General features: G+C 41.1%; 1 protein-coding gene across 1 annotated transcript in view; it reads right to left on the minus strand.

Moving 5' to 3' along the window:
* The window catches only part of LOC108902825 (partitioning defective 3 homolog B-like), a 173,677-nt gene that overhangs the window by 20,443 nt on the left and 137,617 nt on the right, over positions 1-15,617 (minus strand).

A 15,617-nucleotide genomic window follows, 5' to 3' on the forward strand; every position in this document is an offset into this window, starting at 1 on the left:
TATGACTCAGGGTGACTGTCAGAACTCTGCATACATGCTGAACCCTGCTAATAAAAATAATACTTATATGCAGCATTACACAGTCCCTTCAGGGTCTATGTGATGCTGAGTCTCTAAAATAGCCCATCAAACTTAGTCTATTACATCTCCACCACTGTAAAATGCAGCTTTTTTTGATAATACACATCCTTATCTGATAAAATTGTACATTGTTGTGCCTTCTACAGGACATTACTGTACGTTATCTGCACATTTTGCTATAATGTCCTTTAAAAGCACGGTGCACATCATGTCCCCACATACTGGGGGAAAAAAAAAAAAGAGTATAAGCATATTAGATCCAAAAGAACATAATGGAAGGAGTGTGTGTGTCCCAAGTGGTGAAGAGAAAAGTTGGAGTTTTTATGGAAAACTGGGTTCTTTGTCTCTCCTCGATTCGAGGTAATGCTGAGAGTTAGATATCACAGACCACGGCTTTTCTCCTCTCTCTGCCTCTCCCCTTCTCTCCTCTTCTCTCTGCATTCCAGGGAAGAACGCCAGGAGGCACATAAAACAGATTTGCTGGTCCTGCTTCGTTCTGAACACCTGTCTTTATAGCTTCAATATCTCAGGTAGAGAGACGTCAGGATATTAGGAGGGAGCAGAGAGGTGGAGCGAAAGAATGAAAAGGCATTAGATGGAGAAGAAAGGAGGATAGAGAGATGGAGCGAATGAGAAGTAAATGAGTCACAGAGAGCAGGTGAGGGAGATATAGAGAGGGGAGGGATATTATGAAGCCACTGAGAAGTGGCAGGGAGAGAGAAGAGATGGGAGGTGAATTATAAAACAAGGGGAGTGAATGGGGGTGAGGACAGAGACGACAGAGAGGGGAGGAGAGGGGGACATTACAGACACGATTTAAACAAGATGTTAAAGGAGGGAACTGAGGATAGCGAGAGAGGTGAGAGATGATGAAGGGGAAATGACTGCTACATCTGGTGGTGAGTGAGAGGCGGGAGAGATGACTAAGGTGGAGGTGAGGAAAAAGCAAAGAGTCATGAAAGGAGGAGAGGAAACTAATGAAAGAGGGAGGCATGTTTCCTATAAGGAGATACATTTTTACAAACAGGTCACAGACACACAGTTTCAATTTTTAAAAAGGCAGCTGGGCACAGCAAACATTAAACAAACAATACATTCGCTAGGGACTATTTTTAGTCATAGGTAAACACACATTTCTGTATTCTGGCTGTGGTATGTGGCATTGAACTAAACTACACTGCCTGCATTCATGATAATGAAGGAGCATGTCTCCCAGTGCAGCTTTGTGCCTCATTTATGTGTTTTGATAATGGACAACAATGGAGCTCTATGACACAGAGAAATAAGATCTCAGGCTTTGTCTAAAGCAGCGATACCTGTTAGCTGAATCAATTTATTGTAGGCTTTGATCTTTTCATGGGATTTGTTGTCAATTGGGAAAAATGTACAGCATTTCTAATCTTATAGGCAGTGCATCCTGAATGAGATGGCGTTCCAGCACAGACAGACAGACTGACTACCTTGGTTTGATGCTCAGACTACTGCGTGATGCCACATGCTGAGTAAACACGAACAGATGAACGTATAATGAATGCGCATATGTGTGTATGAAGCAAGGCAGTGTGTTGGGAGCCATACTCATCCCACATATGCACAAGCACCATGCTGGTAGCATGGTGCTTGTGCATATAAGTTAGCAACAACAAATAAGCTTGTTCATGAAGAGCACGTTCTCCTAATAAAGTAACACGTCATTGCGGGTGTATACGTCTCTGGTGTGATACAGCTTTGTTAGAGTTCTGTTTATAGATGCAGCAACATTGTTTGGGAAGAAATAAATGTAACACTTTATATTAGGCTACACTTATTCACCATTAACTAGTTGATTATTAGCATGCATATTTGCTCTTTATCAGTCATTATTAATATAGTAGTAAAGTAGTAACAGTGATTCTCCCTTATTAGCTCTTGATAAATATGGTCTATTAAACACAAACCTACAAGTGTTAATAGTGTCCAAATAAGTGTAAATGAAGTCTCAGAATATGTTTCCTATTCTAAACTGAGGTCTTGATCATCAGTTTTGTGTTTAGTTATGCAAGAAAACACCATATTTATCAAGTGTTAATAAGGGAGAATTACTTCTTCTAGTGTTGCTACTATCGTATAAGGTCCAAACTGAGCAAAGCATTTTAAGATTGTAAATTCATGTACAACAACTTCCCTTCTTATCATCAATAAGCAGTAATTAGGAGGTTATTGAGGAAAACTGGTGTAGTAGCTGTAGAATATGATCATGCAGAGTAAAGGATTAATAAGTGTTTTGTAATGACTAATAAAGTGCTAATAAGCAGCTAGGTGAATAAGTGTAGCCTAATATAAAGTGTTACCAAAATAAATAACTTAATATATATTTGTCTTTGAATCACAAGAAGCCTGGGACATACAGCACAAATTCAAACATAATTCCAGGGAATTCAGTTTGTGTGTACATTTTGCACACAGGCTGAATTCACCCAAAAACTTTTTTAGGCCAGGAATGAAAAAAACAAAACAAAACATAAATTCTACTGAAAAATGGTTCTAGCTGAAAATTTGACAATCCCAGAAACCATTCAGCCAGAGCTGGAGGATCCACCGGTCTGTTTGTGAGCTCAGTAACTTGCTGGCTACAACTACAGCTGTCTGTATTAGTCTGTCTGCAGCTGTGTGTGTGTGTGTGTGTGTGTGAGGCAGAGAGAGATGTTAGATGTTAGTAGACTTGCAGCATTCACAACTGTGACAGGAGTACAGTGCAGGGCAAACACTATGACAGCTGAGCTTGCGTGGGACATACTGTACACACCCACTCTGTTTTCCCCCCTCACACTTTCACACACATACACACTATTGTTATATGCACACACGTAGGAAAATGTGCACATGATTTATTTACCCCCACACATAAACAAAAAAACGCACAATTTTTATCTTTCAAGCGCAGCGACTGTTCACATACACATAGTGTGGCCTCTATCGCGCACGCAGCCAAATACACACCCTTCCCTCCGACTCCCGGCGCACGCACGCGCAATTTAAACACACACTCTCTCTCACTCACAGAGGACTGTGGCAGTAGTCTAGCACACTGGTTGGGGTAATGGTCTAGTGAAAAACCATTTCACGGCATAGCGGGCAGAGGAGAGGCAAGGAGGAGAGCGCGGAAATCAAGCAGAAGAGACTGATACTGAAGGGAGACACACACACACACACACACACACACACACACACACAGACTTAGACAGGCGCACACACACTGTAAGAGGGGCTCATCTCTCTCCTTTCAACAGACCCTTCAATTTACCCATAAAACACACCACCCCATCACTTTCAGCACTGACACACACTCACACACTCAGTCTTTCTTACTTTGTTTTTTTCTGTCTTGGCCTGTTTTACACACACACACACACATAATGGCGCAAATGTCCCATCCTTTTCACTCGAGCTGTTTCAAGGATTTCAAAGAGATTTAGATCGACGTGGAGTATTTGGTAGATGCACACGGCCTCAATGAGACCACTTAGCCCAAATGTGAAGTGTCTCTCCTCAACGCTTTTTGTTATCTTCCTCTGCACTCCCTCATCATCTTCCTCTTCCTCCTCTTCATCCCGCCATCCAACCCTCTCTCACATCTCCTTTTTTCATCCTCTCTTCCTCCATCTCTCTCCCTCTCCCTGTCCACACCTCATCTTTTTCCTTCATTAACCAACTCTCCTTAAGTGAAATAAAGGGTTCCTCTGAGCACTGTAAAATCCCCTTCCCGCACTCTTAGTTAAGATCGCTTTTTTTCCTCCTACATCACTTATCCTTGAATTTGCATCTCTCTCTCCATTGTGCTCTCTTCCATTTAGCTCTATACCTCTTCCATATCCCTTCCCCAGTTCAGCTGTCTTGCTAACCCCACCCTTACTAAAATCAATGATGGCAGAAAAGGAGCAGTGTAATCTCCATCAGTCACTTCTGTTCGCTTTTGTTTTTTCTGTACATCTAACAGAGAGGGTTCCATCCAATACTTTCCTCCTTCCGTACGTTTCTTTCACTCTCAGTCCATGTTTTTCTTTCACTCCCAATGTCCTTTTCTCCTTCCGTAAATCGATAGAAAAAGATTTTGCTCCCTTTCCGTCGTCCTGCCGTTGTGCCCCCCAGCCTCCCACCCCTGTAGAAATCGATGAATAAGGGAAGGCTGGTTCTAATCCGTATCAGACATATCGTTCTGCTCAGCCAGCACTTTGAGCTGACTCAATTAAAACACAGCTCTTGGTTGCAGCTGGGTGTGTTTGGATGAGGACCACCTGAGGACGCCTGGGACAGCAAACAGCAGAAGACAATAAGCATTCAAGTGAACTTTAACTCCTGTTTTCAGAACATACTCATATCTCTGGTTTGGGATGAAGAAACAGCATTATACTCAGGGTGCATCACTGTGACAACGTCCCCCTTAAAACATAAACTAGACCAGGATCCAAGCTCTTACCAGGATTCTCATTCTTACATTTTATGAGTGGTAGCAACATTTATTTTGAGTTAGCCAAACTATAAAATGAAATGCTGGCTGCTATCTGCCAACTTGTGTGTGCTCAGCTGAAAATGTTTTTTTATGGAGAGGGGGGGAAAAAACTGACTCTGTATCATGTTGATTTTTCAAAGTTAGCTTGGTTTGCATCTTCTCTCTGTTCACAAAGAAAGGATGAGTCTGTCTGTCACAAGCACAGCTAAACCCTGGTGGAACAAAGCGATGCACTTCATCACCCTATTCTTAATCGATATGATTTTAATTTCCTAAATATCATAATTAATATGATTGTTATATATCTAAAATAAAGTAATTAATAGCAATTCGCACATTTGCTCAGTGTACAGAGACCCTGACCTTCTGCTATTAGTTGGATTTTGTCACTGGATTCATATTGAAGGCCATTCTTTGTGATTACTTCACCACAGGCACGCTCTTAATACTTCACAGAGATGGAAAAACTAACTTACGTGCACACACATGGACGTACTGTAAAAAAATACAACTTCACACTTAATCACACTCTTGCACACCCACATTCTGTGTGTGTTTAACAGGTTAATGCGCCTTGTTAATCAAAATGATATTAGGAATATGTCATCTTAGTCTTGAGTGAGGGAGAACAAAAATATTACACCTGTCTCCAGTGTGTGAAGTGAGCTATGCTTCAGCTTGGAGCGCATCAGAGAGTACACACCAGTTTTGGTTGCAGATGTTTTGTAATTTCTTTTCTCTCTCTTTTTTTAAATTTCTTTTCTAAATTCACATCAAATTTAGCCTACAGCCCTTCACAACCTCTCTGCCATTCCTGGATATATGCTGGGAGCTGTGATGCCATCCACTGCCACTGGAGCAATAAATAACAAGACGACAGGGTAAAACAAGCTAATTCACCCTGTTCCTCACCAACACACTCCATCTTTCCTTCCCCCACCTCTAACCATCCATGCATACTTCCTTCCAGCCCTCTATCCCAGCACCCTGAGTCTTTATTTATTCTTCTCTCTATAACTCTCCATCTGTTCATTTAACACTGTATACCATCCTTCCATCCATCCTTCCATCCATCCATCCATCCATCCATCCATTCATTCTAGAGAAAGCAGTAATTGCAGCTGCTGGTGAAAAGCCATCCATTTTCTCCAGCTAATTACTACAGCCTCTTAACAAAGTAGCTCTAAAGGAAGGAGAGTCAACAAGCACACTCACAAGAACATGCTTATTCGCATTTAAATACAAGTTCACCTCTGCATGCACACACACACACACACACACACACACACACACACACACACACAGACAGCTATTCTAATGAAGCCTTTCCATTGCCCATCATTCTTACAATGACTCTGTGTTGACCACACAAGACACAGTCGTACTGCCAAAGTCAACTACAGCATGTCTGGTTCGTCGCTCCATTTGGATTCAGATATGCATCATAATAACAGCCTGGTAGCGTGACAGAATTTATACTTTCAGCAATGACCTAAATATTTCCAGATTTCTGGTTTGTCAAAGGGACGTCTTAGGAGATATGATCATTTGGATTCAGACAGATCCCGCTCTCATATTGTATCTGTTTATAGATGAAGCTACAGCCTGCTGGTTAGCTCAGAACAAAGACAGGAACCTGGGAGAAACTGCTAGCTTGGCCCAGTCTCAACACAGCAAAGTCACATAGAAGCACCCACTAATTAACAAGTTACATCCTTACCTCATAACACACCTTTTTCTCCCACGATGATTGTGACCTACCACGTGATCAATACCACACACACTCTATCCTGATCCACTCAGGTATTGGACATGTTCACACACAGACCCGAGACCTGAAGCAGTAAAATGAGACTGTATCCAACCTGATTAGACAGACCCAGCCAGTTTTCATTTCCTTGGAAAGTTTAACGACAATGTAGCTGCTTTGGAATAAAATCTATTAAAATCTACTGTGATTCACCTCTTTGTAACATCGTGATCCATCACAAACAAAAATATGTGGGTGGTGTTTGTGTTTGTGTGTCCGTGTTTACAAAACACAGTAAAAGCTGAGGGCTGGCCAGCGTAGTTTCAGCACCTGGCAAAGTAATCGCTGAGTCACTGCTATTGATCAACAACCCCACAAGGCCTCTGCAGACGTACACCATTTTGGTCAGCTTGTGCTATTGGGCTGCAAGATCTCACTAGGGAGAGTGGCAGCCAAAAGAGTGACGCCGACAGACAACAAAAGTGAGAGATTCACAAAACTGTGACAGACTCAGAAAAAGATAGGGAAAGAATAAAATAATCATGGGCAAATTTGCTTATTTGTTTACAGCACCAAAGAAGCACCAAACATCTTTATTCACAAACCCTCTTCATACCGAAATGTCAGCGAAGCACTAGAATAAAGGGCTAAGAATTAAGACTGGAGCACAGTTAAATGTCACAGCGCTGTTGAGCCTCTGGTACAATTAAGACCACAGAAGGTCAATTTTCCCCAAAGCATGCAGCTTAGAGCGTCTCCCATGAATACAGCGATTAATACTACTTAATGCAAAGCATATCCTGTTTATTTAGTGTAGGTCTGTGAGGGAGTGGGAGAGACTGCATATTCGGTTTGTGTGTGTGTTTGTATGCATATCAGTGCGTAGACCTATCAATCAAATTAATTCCTCTTTTCTTTTTTAGATGGCATTTAAAAGTTATCAAGCACGCGGCATCCCAGCAAACTTACAGCAGGCACACACACATGCACACACACAGATCTGTTTTTGTCACTTAGGAGGACACTGCACTCCTATTGATTGCCCAGCAACTTACCTCAACCTTAAAGCAACACTATGTTACTTTTGCTGAGCAGCAGCAATAGTTACAATAATTACAGGATGCATTCAAATCTTTTGGCTTCAAGTCACAGTGGTTATAGGTACTGGAAGCAGCGTACCTTTATCAATCTCTCTGCTAACAAGCACAAAATTAATTGGGGAAGTTTATAAACGAAAGAAAGAATTACCGAGCTAGCTTCTTTAATGTGTGATGTGGGGCCATTAAAGCATTAGGCACTTAATGCAAAGATCGTACCCATTTAAATCGAGTTATACACGGAGCAAGAGCAGGAGTTGGAGTGAAAAAGGCGCCATTCTTCCTGTTACAAGTCAGTGTACCATCAGAATGATTTTTAAGGAAAAGTCATCACATAATGTTGCTTTAACAATAACCACTACATGAGTAACAATCCCAGCCCTAACCAGACACCAAGTCTTGGCTCATTTATTCAGGTGCAAGGGGAAAAGAAAAGACACACATGTTGCTTTTTAGTTCTGGTTCAGTTGTGTTTACACTGATTTTATATCATTATTAAGTGATGGATTATTCACTTGTTTCAAATGACCTTGTGTTCATAAATATCAAAAGGTCATTTTTTATCATAGTTTATATCAGCAGATGAATTTAGAGTAGTTTAGCTTTTGAATCTATGCTAAAGTCACACATCTCTGTTGAAGTGGAAGAACACTGTCTGGTTGTTTAATCCCCACCGGAGTCCAATTGACAGCTTTCACACCAGTCCAATCAAACTGCATTAAATAGACAAACACTGAAAGTTTGTTTGAACTGGTTGGAGACAAGTTAAGTGTGAAATAACCTATAAATGTATGTCTCTAAATGGGAACTGAGTCCCCATTAAATTAATGTTTTACCAAATTCTGATCCTAAACAATGAAATTCTCAGGTAAAAAGCAGCTATTTTTGTATATGTGTGTGTATATTTTATATATTCATATATATATATATTTGGAAGAGGGAGTGAGGAAAGTAAGAGATAGAAATGAAAGAGAGAGAGAGAGTGGAGACAGTGAGTGTGGTGGGAGTGAGAGAAAGAGAGAGAGAGAGAGATGGGGGATAAATAAATGATAGTAAGGAGGAAGGTAAGGCGATAGCAGAGAGGCTGGGATTAGTCCCTGCTGCAAAGCCTTTGGAGAAATACACACAAAAACATGTGTGCATATATAACTGTGTACACACACGTACAATATTCATGTGTTATATTATACATGCAGTTAAGAAATATAAATAAAAGATGAACAGACACAAAATCACACATACATTTACACCATATACACCACACAGAGGTTCATCCAATCCTTAGTGTTCTTAACAGTTAAGCTTGTCCTTGAAAGTGCAAGGTGGGGAGTTGATAAGGGGACAGAGAGAGAGAGTCGGACTGATGGTGTATATATATGGACAGAGAGAGGGATGAGGAGACGGAGAGCTGAAAAATAGAAGCCAGATAATTTGGTTACCTCTAAGCCCCCTCCTTGCCACCCAGATAGTATATCCCTCTTCCTCTACCCTCCCACTCTCCATCTGTGTCTCACTCCTTCCCTCTACCCCAAACTTCCCGACTTAAAAAAGTTCCCCTTTGAGGATTAGGGGGAACAAAGAAAGGTGAATTCCAAGGAGGACTGGGATAGTGGAAGAGAAAGAGAGAGAGATGTGGGAGAGTGAAAAGAGGTGGGGGTTAGAGGGGACACAATTTACCTGACGGAGACGAAGAGATGATGGGAGAGAGGACACAGACAGCAAAGATGAGAGCAGGGTAAATTTCTGCTCCCCCCTCTCTGCCATTTTTATAATGTCAGCGCCTTAGGTAGGAAAATCTCTGCTGGGTTTTTATTTGCGGATTCTTGGATTATTTATTTATTTCTCCGTGATATCTCAGGAGCAGGACTTAGCATAAGAGCATAAGCACATAAGAGCAGCACAGACACCTTTCTACTGTGTGAGTCTGTGAGAGAGAGAGAGAGAGAGAACGTATGCATGTGCTGAGTATGAAGCTGAAAATATACATTTTGTATATGTGTGAGTGTGCGACACTGGGAGCAGGTGGCTACAGTGGCAGGTTAGATGGAGCAATAATAGGATGAGAGTGACACTTTCTCTTTCTGCCTCCTTCACACACTCTCTTCCTTTCTCAGATGATTGGCTCCAGTCGGGGGGTAGTGATGGCCAGGGTGTCTTTTCATTCTTCCCTATATTTCCTATAACTTCTGTGTCTTCTAATCTCATGGAAGTCTTGACCTCTTCTCTCCTTTTGTCTCTTCTGTCACACTGCACCAGTCTCAACATGTTTTATATCTCGCCCTGTCCATTTTTACATTGCTGCTTTCCCTTCTCATATCCTCTATTTTTCTTATTTTCTCATTTCCCCTCCCCCGGTCTATTCAGGTAACACTAGGACTTTGAGCCTCTCCTCATCCACGTGAATTAAGACCTGCTATCGCTCCCAAAGCATTTTATTACAGTGCCTCAAGCTACAAAGCAGTAATTATGAATCTGTGATGGGTGGGTGACATTAATGTGACATGAATCGAGCCTATATTTAAGATATTGACATAAAAATGTAAACATGTCTCAACTTTGTTTAAAATATAGAGACAAAAAATTGAAAGTAAATCGAAAAGTAATCAAGTAAGTAATTAAAAAGGAATGTTTTGTAGGTTTGTGTGTACTGTACAATATATGTGACATGTATGACTGTGTAGATGTAAAAGGATGAGACACACAGGACACAAGAAAAAGAAGAAGAGAAAACTGGACAAAGAAGTGTGGAAAATGGAGACAATCTTTGCTTTTGTACTGGATGACATGCTTTGGCAGGAGGCAGAAATCCAGCTGCTGTGCTGTGTTTTTGTTGGGTTTGTGGACCTGAATTCATAGGTACACATACACAGACACATGAACACGCTTACGTGAAAAAAAGTTGCATGCAAATATACACATCTGAGTCCTTAAAGTCTTTTCTGAACTATACAGCATGACCTGTAAGAAACCTATTTCCTCCAGAAAAGCATACTTAACCTATTTCATAATGTATTTTAAAAGGTTGAGCTGATACAGTGCAGTAATGAGTATATGAAGATGAACAGAAAACTGTCGAAGATCCGGATTGAGAGAAGAGATAGGTCAGATATTACCTTCAGCACAAGGATAGATAGTGTCATCTATCACACACCCTCTTAGAGATAGAGATGAAGTTTTCCTGCAGACACAAGCAGTCTGTTGCAGATTGGCCAGGATGTAGACTTAGCTCTAGTCCAGGTGGGGTAGGGGGGGATGGGCAAAGGAGGAGAACAGAAAGCAGGATGGGTGGGAAAGAATGAGAAATGTAAGGAGAGAGCAAGATGGGGATTAGAAACCCTCTGAAAGGCAGTCACTTAATTTCCTGGCTTACCTGGCTATGATTATCTCCTGGGTGGGTAGGGAATGTTTGATGTCCTGGGACCAGACTAATCCTTGGTGACTAACCTCAACCTCTCATTTCCTCTGGATTAGCTCACTCTGCTACTTAATAAAAAGTTGAAGGTGGACAGATATTAACCTACTTGAAGGAGAGAAAGCGAGAAAGATAGTTTCTCTTTTCTCTGACTGCGGAGGCTGTCCTCACCAGAAAAACTATTTTTCTCATTTATCATTTCTTCCAACCTCTTGTGGGTTTGTGAATAATGAATCAATGTCTCTGTGAAGCAAAGATGGAAGTAATGTCACATTGTTGCAGTGTCAGAAAAGACTGAGGTGGACAGACTACTACTAACTGCAAACATGGGATGTTTTTCAACCACAACCACAATCATATCCTCACCTTAACTGAGCAGTACAGAAGGGGGGAAATTAAATAATCTATCTGTTCTGATAAAAAAAAATCTCAGTGTAAGAGTGCAGTGAGCCTTCCCTTCAAAAGGATTCACACACTCGTGCTTATATGTCAGATGGTGGGTGTTCCCAAAACACAGAAACTAAGTTACTGAACATATTGAACAATTAAAGGAACAGAACAATGTCAAGACAAACACATGTAAGGATTGGAGGTACTGAGGGAAAGTGGGAAGCCACGGAAAAAAATGAGGATAGAGAGAGTAAAGAAAAGAGGATGGAGGGGAACAGACGGTACTTGGATTGAACTCTACAGAAGATGAATAATAACTGAGGAGAGCAAAACAGAATAGCTTCATTCAGAGCTGTTTTTCTATGATCATTATCTTATCTCAACATAGTGCACGACTAAAAGATAAAAATCAAATGCCCAGTCAAATTAAATTCAAAAGCAAACACACACAATCTTGCATGTCATAGTATCCAGTTGGCTGTGACGTCTTGCCTGTTTGAATTGTTTGGATTGATAAACTGGTGAAGCTGAAGATGACACAGAGACTTCAACAAATAACCCTCAATCATTAGATTTCACACAAGGACTGCAAGGACTTACAACTCCCACAAATACACACTGTTATATTTCTAAAAAGCTGCAAATTAACTGACAATTTTTCAGAAAAGCTGTTGCCAAATTACGTTCTGCAGCCTTTCCCTGTTTTTTTTTTTTTCTCTTCCCACCAGGCTTTTCTCGAGAGGGAAAGCCTGAAGTGTTGCCAGGTTACCAGCCAATCTGACCAATGACATGTCACTTGACCCTTCTCTTGGCCAATGCCCTGTCTCCAACAACCGGCTGGGCCCCAGCTGGCCAATTAGCTCGCCTCTTAGTGTGGAGCTCGGCCAATGAAAAGCCCCGGGAGACTTCTGTTCATGTGAACTCACAGATGGGAGGACAGAGAGGGAGAGAAGAGGGAGAGGGAAAGAGGAAGAGTGTGAATGAGAGAGAGAGAGAGAGAGAGAGAGAGAGAGAGCGTGTGAGGGACTTGGCCTGAATTCCCAAACACTATTGAGACATCTTCACTGAAGAGGTTGGCTAGTTTTGAGTTAGCAGTTGGAAACAAATCTCTCCATTTAAAAGCCACCAATGGGATAATTCCATTGCTACTAGAAGAAATAAAAAGGAAACCAAACTGCAAGCACGCCAGATTTTAAAATGGAGACCACCTATGCTTAATTCTATAATGTTGTAATCCTGCAAAACCTTGTAAAGGTATCTCAAGCGTATACTAAATGTTGATAATTAGTAAAACCACACGTTTTAAACTTATCGTGAAGAGAGATGATCACACTTTAGGTTTTGTCCAGTCATTACTAGGTTCCAATGTGCAGTAGTTGGTGTGTGACTTACGGATGCATTTCACACACCAGAGTTTCAGCTGCAACTCAATTCACTTTATTTTCTCAACTACTTTCCCGTCTATCTCTGTTCTACTTTAAGACTAATAATCACCAAGGCAGGCCAGTGATTTCTTGTCCATTAAGCCTAATTTAATGAAGAGCTCTTTCAAGTAAAGTTGGCAAACTGTGAAAATTTGAGTATTAAATGGGAAGGCCTAAATGTTACTGGGTTGGAAAAAAAATATCAAGTGAGCTGTATGGAGAAAGTACCACAAACTGCAGAGCGCAGTGGAACTTGAAAAGCTTTCTCTGCCTCACTAGTTACACTGATTTGGAGTGAAAATTCTCCCAGCATTTTAGCAGTATGTCTATTCTTTATCACAGAAAACATTAAGTGAAACTGACTTTCTTTCAGTCAGCATTTTGGACAGCTGTATTGAAATGCCACAGTTACATAAGCTCGCGCCCTCTCAATATCTCAGCATGTGACTTGAATTTCCTCTCTATTTCTGTACAACTCTCACTGAATCTTTCCCTAACACACACTCTTCCCCACTTTTAGAGATAGCACCTTCTCTCTAGGCATGCTTTTCAGTTTTCTTTAAGGGCAAGAGAAAAAAAAACAAATCAAACAATTACAACAGATACAAAATTAAACAGAAAATATTTTAAAATCTTAAACAAGAGATATGTTTATATAAAAAAATGTATATAAGATTCTCTATTCACAGTGTTATGCACAGCCCATTAAAGTATTAGTCCCCACTCTATGCAGACATACCTAAACAAAGCTGTCTGTATGAGTGTGTGTATATGTTTGCCTGTTGGTATGTTTCTCAAAGCTTGGATAGAAGTCCTGGGAACTAAAATCTAAATTTGATCAAACGTAACAACATCCTGACCCATGACCTATACCTGGAATAGACTGAGCATTATCCCCTAATTCTATTAATCTATTTTAAGCACCCCTTGATCCTGTGCAGTGTTGGCTATCCCAGCTCACAATGGGCAAGAAACGGGGTAAGGTGAAGACCTGTTAGTGACCACAACCAGTGCCATAAATTCATGTTAGGAAATATAATAACCGGTGCAGTGTCTTAGCTAAAGGTAGCTTATATGTCAGATATTACAAATACACATGCTTCAACTTTTAAGTATTCAGCAGGAGGTTGTTTGTCCTGATGTTCCTCAACATCTTCCTTTCTCCTCGAGTTTCCAGCACTCGCTCTTTCACTGAGTGACTTTAAGTTGTCTCCCACTCCCTCACTCCCGACACCTCTTGAGTTTCTTAAACCTGCTCTTATTCTGAAACTCACACTCTTACTACTGTATGTCTCTCAATCTCTCCCCCCTTTTCTTGCCCTCCCCCTCCTTTCCTCTCCAGCTCTCAGTATTTCTTATCTACCAGATGACTCACCATATTTCAACCTCAGATATTTCTCTCTCAGAAGCTCAAGAGCTGCATGCTGCTCTAAGAATCGCTGACAATCTCCAAATACACACACATGCACGCACTTTATCCTCGCTTGCTGACAGAGTGACAAAAGTGTGTACGCAGCGTGCACACAGGTACACGTATCTGACACACAGAGGTGTGTATGTCCACGTTAACACAGCTGAGCCAACAGTCTGAAAAAAAAAAAAAAACATGTACACACACAAGTGCATGGCAGTTGGCTATCTGTCCTGTCCACAGCGCAGTGGCCAGTGGTGATAACACTCTCCACTGGACCAAAACTCATCACTCTTTACACACATACCTGGACAAAGCTTTGTGTGTTTGTCTCTGTGTTTGCCTGCTGGCATCTTTCTCAAAGCCTGAATAGAAGTCATGAGGACTAAATAGGAATCTAGATTTGATAAGACATAAGGAGATGACAACCCATGCTATACCTGAAAGGAAAAAGAAGCACACATGCAAATACACACATAGCTAAACACACAACCATGGCCGCCACCGCAGATAGGTTTTCCAAGAATGTGACCTCTACATAGTAAACTGTATTATTCCAACCATTTCTGCCAACAGCAAAGCAACAAGAGAGGCTTTCACGCTAGATTAAAGGATAATTTCTATTTCTGCATGTGATATTGATATGGCCCTTTGCTGAATACGCCTGAAAACCAGATGAAAACACATGCTGGGCTTGGATCTCTAAAAGCAATTGCCATTGTGTATCTGTGTGTTGAAAAATGTGTATGTTCCCTGCACTGGTCTAGACAAATACAAAGCATGGCCATTTGAAACCCACTGTGGGAATCAAAAGTCATCACTTGTGAGCAGGCATTTATCGAGTCTGTTCTTGGATACAGGTCAGGTTTAATATTGCGTGTTCATGTAATTTTATATATTTTTTAATTTAAAAAAAAAATCCATAGCCATATGTCTTCTTTTTCTCTTTGGCTGAGGAAACACAATGACTTACCCTGTTTCCACATGCACATTTTCCATCCATTATATAAACCCACTGTGGAGGTTTGAGCCTGTCCCACCTCACATTACTGGAGGCACAAAGCTGGGTACACCCTGCACAGGATGCCAGTTTACTACATGGGTAACACATAAAGCCCAGACAACCATTCATACTCGCATTCACACCTATGGGCAATTGAAAGTTGCCAATTTACAAACTCAATGTGTCTCTGGACTGCAGGAAACTCAAACACCCTGCACACGTTTTCACATTATGAACATCTCCACCATGCACACACAGCACACCATGACTTCATATATGATTTTTTTAAGGCCAGGATACGATTTGACTGAGCTGTGTCGTGGTAAACTGACTGGCTTGACTAATGTGGTCACGCAGGTGTGCCATGCTCACATTTCAGCACTTTCTCACACAGTCTCTGGTTCAGCACCACAACATTTTTTTCGTTTTTACCTCCATGCAACAGATACAGCTGTGCTGTACTGACGCCAGACTGTATGGAATCAAGCATGTTAAAAAAAGATAATAAATCATGACATGATGACTCATGATTAGTGTTTATAAAAAGACAACACTTCCTG

Source organism: Lates calcarifer, linkage group LG1 (genome assembly GCF_001640805.2).
Source record: "Lates calcarifer isolate ASB-BC8 linkage group LG1, TLL_Latcal_v3, whole genome shotgun sequence".
NCBI classification, from domain to species: Eukaryota; Metazoa; Chordata; class Actinopteri; family Centropomidae; genus Lates; species Lates calcarifer.